This window comes from Geospiza fortis, unplaced genomic scaffold, assembly GCF_000277835.1.
Source record: "Geospiza fortis unplaced genomic scaffold, GeoFor_1.0 scaffold200, whole genome shotgun sequence".
Classification (NCBI taxonomy): domain Eukaryota; kingdom Metazoa; phylum Chordata; class Aves; order Passeriformes; family Thraupidae; genus Geospiza; species Geospiza fortis.
In genome coordinates, this window is record NW_005054353.1 from 3,037,908 (window position 1) to 3,046,317 (window position 8,410).

The window sequence follows — 8,410 nt, forward strand, 5'->3', positions numbered from 1 at the left end:
GAAGGGACCTCTGGAGGTCACCTCCACCCCTCCCTCCCCCACCATGCAGGGTCACCTAGACCATGTGCAAATGGTCCATATTGCCCATGTGGGATTCTGTAAACATCTGCTATATGCTGCTATTAAGGCTGAGATACTGGGTTCAATGGAGACTTGGTCTGATTTAATATGCACCTACCTGCATCCCTTAACAGAATATTCCCTTATTTCATAATATGAACAATATGTTCTGCTAAAAGATAATTTCATCTATTCAACCTATAATAATCAGAGACTTTCTCCAGTTATAGATGGTCCACTGTATCTAATTATAGCCCTGCATTATGCATAATTTAGATGCTATGAACATTGTGCTATGTTCACCATTCTATCTGCCAGCTTTCTGAACTTGTTCAGTGGCTGCTTTTGGAAGAGCAAGGGTATGGCTGCTCTGTGGAGGGGAAACCTGGGCTCAACCTGCTACTTCAGTACTATCAGTATCTGCTGCAAAAACCAGCTGTCTGGAAAATTACATGCAGGGACATCTCAAGCAAGGGCAAATAGATAATGTGCATGCCAGCACTACAGTAGCTGCTGATTGGATTCTGCAAAGAGTCCAAGGACAGAACTGAGACTAGTGTACAGCTCTGGATCTTTGAAATCAGAGTCTAAATGAGAGTCAATTTCCAATTTAGAATTCCTTACATGTAGCAGGCAACATCTCTGCAATGGACCAAACCACCATGACATTTTTGAGAAAAATGAATCTGAAAGGTTAAACATAAACAGTAAAACCATAATTGCAAGTTAGTTCTGAAAATGGCTGGAAAAGGCAGTGTATGAAGGATGTTATTGAAAAGGTATCGTAGGTATGTAACAATCCTCTCACTCTTTTCATTGCTGTTGTCCTTGTGGAGCTGTGTATCAGCCTTTGGTTTGCTTTAAATCTGTTGTCCTCTTTATCAGATGGTCCTGATGACAACTGAATAAAAGGACTGACTGGTTCAATAGATCAATCCAATAATTGGTAGGATGTGTGTGACACATTTCAAGTGGGGGGTATGGGTGCCCAGAATTATCTTTCTCCTCTGTACACACAAATGCATATGAAAACTGTGTCTGCAGAAACCAATAGCAAATTTAAAATAAAAACTGAAGTTCCTCTGCTTAACAGTTCTACCTTCCTGTATATAAATTATCTTTATTTTATATAACTTGTGTTATATAACTTTGTATAAGATGTGTCTTATTCTAAGGACCATATTATGACAGACTGTCTACAAAAGTATTCGAACAGATCTCAGTAGGAACATTTTTGGGGTGAAAATTATTAGAGCTTTAAATTTATTTGGGTACTGAATTTCTGCAAGTTTCAAAGGAAGTACCAGAATAGCTAAAATGTTCTAGACCTAAGGCATTACTCAATATAATATTAAATCTTTGAAATTTGGGCCCTGAACTCATTTGCTGATATCTATTACCCTGCCAGAAAAAAAGGTAGAAAGTGGCACTTGCAAATTATATACTATTCTGGTCTTGTGCATAAGTTACTTCCTCATGAATCTTTGTCAAAACCAGAACAATTTCAAAACTGTAGTGTGTCTGAGTCATTGAGGGAGGGTATAGGAAAAAAATTACTCATGTGAGATTTTTTACTACTGTCTGTCTCAGTTCCCCACCAAAGTCAAGAGAGCACTGGGAAGAACTTTCAAGTGCTTTACAGCAGTGCCTGTAAGTAACACTTTAAGGTTAATAAGGAACTTTGGACAGTGATCATGGACTGAGCTAGCTGTGCTAAGGTAAAAGGACTTGCTTTAAGTTAACTGTTGTCACCTTACTGACTGGAGAGTTTATTCCTAAATTCTGTGAAACTATTTACTCCTAAACTCTCCCAAAAGTATGTGTAGAGCCATTCTGTGTAGGAGAGGGACTGTGTAATCTCATATGTTCCCTTCCCTCCCTCACACTAGAATTTTCTGTGTTTTGTAGAGTTGTTTTTGGCAATAGGCAAATTGTCATTTGGGTTTCCCAAACTGGGCCTACATTCCTTCCTGTGTTTTAAGGGAAGAATATGTCTGTGGGTTTATTGCGTCACAGCTTCCTAACACAGCCCGTAGGGTTGTGAGAAAATTTGATTTCTTGTTTTATGTCCCTTCCATAGCTGTCCATCTTCTGTGGGTGCCCAAAACACCTTTTCTGTGTCCTTCTCTGAGTACCCAGCTCAGTGAAATACAGCCTGTGCTGCCAGTTAGGGAACACAGGGGGAAGTTCATCTTCCCAGGCTTTGGATAGCTCTGTCTGAGTAATCCAGACACTTTTCACAGCTGAGCTAAAGTTCTCATAGAATGCAATCCATCTTCTGTGAGGGTGGACCTCTAAAACAGGTCTGAAGTAATGGTTCTGAGTGACTGCCCTCTTCTCTTCACTGCCATACAGACAGCTCAGATGTGGGCATCACAGAATCACAGAAGACTTGGGTTAGAACCCTTTTTGAAGATCATCAAGTCCAACCTCCAGTGCTTTAGACATCTCATATAGATGACATTTAATCAATTTGTGGTATCCTAGAGAACTTGAACACTTGTGCAGTACTCAGAATTATCCCAAGCTATTTTCAATACATGAAGAAAAAGAGATCTCACTCAGTTGCTATTTTTGCTTGTTTGTTTGTTTTTCCTTGTGTATATTGCTATATATGCAAATATGTTATATTTGCATTGCTGTGTTGCCTAGTATTTCAAGTTCCTATGTGCACATACATGATTAGATATTTTAGTCATCCCTTCTGTTTAATGTGTTTAGTACCATTTACTTTCTTTCCTCATGCAGTTAAAAGCAAATAATATGAACTTGAGAAATTGTGAAGGTGTCAATGAAGCCCTGGGGATAGCTGCAGTAATGTTGCTGGATTTTTGATTTGGCTGTTATTTCTCTGTTGAATGCCCTGTATTAACCAAAGGAAATAGTGTGGGACTCCCTCCTGTATTTTTGCTTTTACTATGCCATAGTTCAGCACTGGATTTTTTGACAGCATCCAAAAAAGGGAAGTAATTTTCTTACATTTCAATGTAACTGATTCAGTCTAGAAAAGAAGGCTTCTGAAACTGCCAAAAAAGGAAATATTTCTTTTTAAAATCTTATTGTGTGCTTTCTATTCTTTAATTCCTGTACAAAATCCCAACAGGGTTTATGAGGCAAAGATCACTGTGCAGCTGAAGCAAGGCAAAGATCACTGTGAAGCTGGTTATCAATGGGTTCTAAAGTTTCTCTTAATAAGATTTTGTTTTTATGTATAAGGATCCTGCCCACTATTCCAGGCAAAGGGCCTGCCAAACTTCCATACTGCTCCTGAGATCAGCCCAAACAGTGCTGTGCAGAGAAAGTTGTATCAGACTTGGTGTGAAGGTGCAAAAACTGGGTGGTATTGTTCAGTCCTAAATCAATGGCTGTTGTAATCCCCAGGCCTTGCCTGACTTAGGCCTGGATCAAAATAGAAAGTAGACTTAGAGATCTGACTCCTTTTGCCATGCTTTGCCAAGTCAGAAGTGTCTCTGTTAAAAAAACCTAATTATTTAGTACATCCCATTCTTTTACTCACGATATATTTTTTAGGAGATACCTGCTTCTTCCTTTATATTAAAAATTGGCAAGGTGTTTGCATGAGTGACTAATCCACATACTGGACATGCAGACCTGCTGTTCATCTCTAAGCAAGCAACCTACGTAGAAAATATTTCACAAATACTCTCTGAAAAATATTTGGAGTTTCAATCTATAGCAGTTGGACTAGATGATTGTTGTTGGCCTCTTCCAACTCAATTGCCCTGTTCTATTCCATTCTACCTGTAGCCAGGCCATCATCAGCTGCAGGGTGAGCAAGGGACTAGGACAGGACCAAGCTGGTAGCAGAGGCAGCCACGACTGCTTGGAGGATGAATATGGAGGAGTCTCCACAGAAGGCAGGGAAGAAATCATACATAATATAAACACATGCTATTAAAAAATTACATAGCTCTAGCACAGGGGTCATTGCTGAACTGGAAGGACATTTCTAAGGGACTCTTGATACTTTGTATTTATCTTCTGCTTCCTCAAATCTGTAGCCATATCTGAAAAAACACAAACAGGAACTTAACATGCTTTTAAATTTGTCTTGTTTATTTTAAAATGAAACTAGAAAAATGCCTTTTAAATATTTTGTATTAAATTCAGTACATCACAAGTCTTAGGAACTGTGGCCCAACCTCCTTGCCAGAGAAGCTCCTTTGGAGAATTTGTTTTTATAATTACTCCTGCCAGCATGCCATATGGTAGAAGAATATCATGCTTTCAGAGCTGAGTAAATATTTCCTAGAGAGGGAAACTAAAGCATAGAGAGGTTCCCCTTGGACCCAGCTAAAAAATCAGTAACAGAAGCAGAAGTAGAGCAGTAGAGCACAAGAATTTCCAGCTCCCCTCTCTGGGAGGGGGAGTTTTTCATCACTAGAAACTATGGTGGAAAGAAATTGGCAGTTCAGAGCAAGAAAGCTGTTTTAGAGCAAGAAACAGCTTTCCAAGAATCATTCTTTCCTTATGCTGCATAAAAAAAAGCAGCAGCCCCCACCTCAGTTCATGTTACAGGACAGGAGAAAAAGTACTTTGCTTCAGACTGCAATTGAAATGAAGGTTTTGTTCTTGTCAGTCTCCTGTTATAATTTCTAACTGCACCAAACAGCTTCAGGAAATTTTTGTGATATATGTTTTTAAGAAGAATCATTCCAGAAAGCTCTCAAAGTTTACTATTTCTTTAAGTTCTGAATTAGCCTCCTTAGTGATGCCAAGAATTTATTTCTACCTCTAAGCCAGAGTACTATTTTCATTTCCCAAGCATTCACAGCTGTATAAATGCCAGGTGATACAAGAATTTCAGCCTCCAAATATTTTTTTCAGGTTTAGAGTTTTCATCCTTTGAGTGATTCTCCTGTACTCAATGCTGAATATCTATACCTGTTGCTGATGCCTCATATGGGGAAAACTGAGGTGTCAGACAAGCCACAGAAATGCACACTGTGAGCCTGACTCTTGCCCTGGAAGGGTTTAAGCCTAGAGATGGGCTCTTGAGGGGATGAGGATGCTGCCTTTGTGACCTTCAATGACCATGGAGAGACACCTGAGCATCCATGCCACAGGCTCCAAAATTCACTGTGTCTTTACAATGACTTTCCTGCCTTAAAGCTCTGGGTTCATGCGGGTTAAGGACAAACCTATCACGTATGTTCTGAATACTGCAGGAATCTCATGTAACAGGACTGAATCTGTTCAGCAAAGGAGACTTTTTGATTATTTTTGAGTTCTGTCCATATTTTGCAAATCTCCAGCCTCCCAGTCCAGTAGTACTTTTATTAAATCTAAGGATGCAGTCATGCCAAAATCCCAGTCACATATGGCAGCCGTTTACTGAATGCTTATAAGCATTAACCCAAATTCACCATACCCATACATACAAATGCTCAAAACCATGTAAAAACTGTGCCTGAGAACAGCTGTGAAATTGGTGCTGCTAAAGAAAACTGAAAATGTGTTATTTTCTTATACAGATGCTTTGGGCAGTATTAGATAAATGCTAGCCTGCTTGCTTTTTATTTTGTTAAGGTTTCTTGAATCCAGAACAGAATGCCAGATGTATTCACTGTACAAGGTAATTTTTCTTAGATCTACAAAGAAGTTGTGGCAGCACATACTGTTTAATGATCTGATCAAGGAGGTGCAGGATTTGCTGACAAGGTTTGCTGGCTGTTAGGTCTGGTTCTGCTTGATTTCAGGACCATAAACTTCTCCTTTTTGATTATGTTTCCTAAAAACATCCTTCAGTAGAAAAAGGACAAAACAGACCATCCACATAAGCAGAAGGGCGGCTGTGCTCATAGCAGAGCTGGAGTGTGCTAACTCTCCTCCCCATTTCACTTGCAGCACCTTCCCAAACATGGTGACTTCTACTTACTTCTAGGGCATTGACTAACTAATTTTGTTTCTGTGAAGGAGCTGTTAATTGCTCTTGTACTTCATTTACATCTGAGTTCACTTAGGCCCTGGAAGGGAGCAATTTTCTCAGCCTTCCTAGGCCCTGTGATAGTGCTAGGAATTAAACCCCCCCAAGGGCCTACTGCCCACTGTTCGCCTGCGCTGAAGTGGTAAAACACAAAAAACACTCAGCATTTTTCAGAATACTCCTCAGCACTATAAAGGATCAAGCCCAAGTGAGGCCAAGGAAAAGCAGCACATCAGTACAAGAAGGTCCCAGCTGGTGATAGGTGCTTGCTCCCATAATATTCAGCTCCTGTTGCACACAAAGGAGATAATGACACAACTAATAACTAATTACAATGAGAAGGAGGGGGAAATGGTGCAGTGAATGCTAGCAGGATTCATAAAGGCTAATCCTAATAAAATGCAGTATGTGTACAAAATTATAGTTTAGTTCCTGGCTACCTGCTGTGCTCAAGCTAAGCAAAAGACAAAGTAATATCTTCAGGATGTATTTTACAAAGACAACTGTTCCCTATTTAAGATAAATTTACCACTGTTTATTTTATTTAATTATTATCTCATTTATTCTAGAATGTTAAAATGCTAATATGCATATGAATTGACCTTGCATCTTCGGACAAATTGCACTATAAATATTATATTATAACATCTCCCATCAAACAGGATTGAATCACAGAAATATTCTGCAATTTACATAACAGGCTTACTGGTAAGCAGGACAGATGGTGACAAGCACAAGCTATTAGGCTTAATAAGGGTTAAACACAAAACGGTAAGGTTGGAAGGGAGCACAGTGAGTCATCTGCTCCAACCCCCCTGCTCAGGCAGGATCATACCAGAGCACATGGCGCAGGATTCAATCCAGGTGGTTCTTGAGTATCTCCAGTGATGGAGATTTCACAACCTCTCTGGGAGCCCTTCCCAGTGCCTGGTCACCCTCACGGGAATGACTGATGTCTCCAGACGTTTTGGGGTGCATGTGTGTGGGGCAAGGGGCAGGTGGAGCCTTGCCCTGGTGAGGCAGTGCCCTGCCCTACACCCCGACCCCCAGAGCCTGTATCACAGCCTGGCAGTGGCTCCAATCCCTGTCACACTAGAGGCAATGCTGCACACCCCACCCTGGAGCCTCTTCCCCACCTCCTGAGTGACCAAATGACTGGAAGTCCCCCTGGGGGAAGGGCCAAGGGGTGTTTAAAGGGGAATATGAGGAATAGTCTCTTAATGCTTTGAGAAGTGTTTTATATTGATTGAATGTTGCGCTAAATATTTTGCTAAAGTTCTCTGATTGTCTAAAGTTGCCTGCAAAGTTTTTTAGTTGTTTTGACCTCTTGAGAACATCTTGTCCCTATTTGTCCTGTGCATCTAACTCAGAGCCTACATGTACAACTGTAAGCCCTTCTAAGAGCCATGTCAAGCAAGGGTTTTGAGGACCTTACAAGAGTAAAGAAGTTTTTCCTCAAATTCTGGTGGAACTTTCTGTGCATCAGTTTCTGCCCATTGGCTCTGGTCCTGTTGTTTGGCATCACTGAGAGAGCCTTCCCTTCAGCTCCTTGTATACATTGGTGAGATTCCCCTCTCAATGATCTCTTCTGAAGGCTGAACAGGCTCAGCTCCCTCAGCCTGTCCTCCTAAGAGAGGGGCTCCAGTTCCCTCATCATCTTTTTAGCCCTTTACTTGTTGTCATTATAGTGCAAGAGTTCTATTGTCAGTACATTGCAAGGGCTCCATATTGCCAGAGTTCCACACCTCCTCCAGGCACTGACTCTTCCTTATCCTCACAGTAGCCAACTGACTCCAGCCCCCCTCAACCAACCAATCCACTCTTTTATAACACCCTCCTTATTGGCTACAGGTGTGGCCTGTTAAAATCAGGCCTGCTCCTAATCTTTAATAATTGGCTCAGCTGCAACCGTTTAGGGGATAAGATTACTTTCTATACAACCTTTATTTACTTATATTGTATCCCCCTACATTCACTGAGCCTGTTTTAGGAGCTCCAAGTCTCTCTTGTACTAAGGAGCCCAGAACTGGACACAGCACTTGAGATGTGCCTCACTAGGGCAGAGCAGAGGGGCAGGATCACCTCCCTCAACCTGCTGTGAATGTTCTTCTTAATGCACCCCAGGATTGGCCTTCTTGGCCATGAGGCACCCTACTGGCTCATGGATAGCTTGTTGGATATGGATCAATTTGTAGGTGTGCTACTCCAGGGGAGGCCCAAAGAAGGAATGGTGCCTCTGAGGCACACTTCCTTTGCTCTGTACTAACCTTCCTCCACCTGAAGAAGCTGTGCTTCATTCCCCATCCCTGGGCAGTGTGCACATGCTGCTTTGCCAGCTCCTTCCTCCCTGGCAGCTGCTCCGGCTGCTCCCCGCAGATCGAGCCATGCTCCCCTTCATGGGGC

The 8,410-nt window shown here is 41.5% G+C and overlaps 1 protein-coding gene across 1 annotated transcript in view; it reads left to right on the forward strand.

Annotated features, from left to right (window-relative positions):
* The first annotated feature begins 1,665 nt into the window (after nucleotides 1–1,665).
* DCSTAMP (dendrocyte expressed seven transmembrane protein) overlaps nucleotides 1,666–8,410 on the forward strand; it is a 12,308-nt gene continuing 5,563 nt past the window's right edge. Inside the window, 1 exon segment of the mRNA XM_031058991.1 lies at nucleotides 1,666–1,710. The gene's annotated coding sequence lies outside the window, so the exon portion shown is untranslated.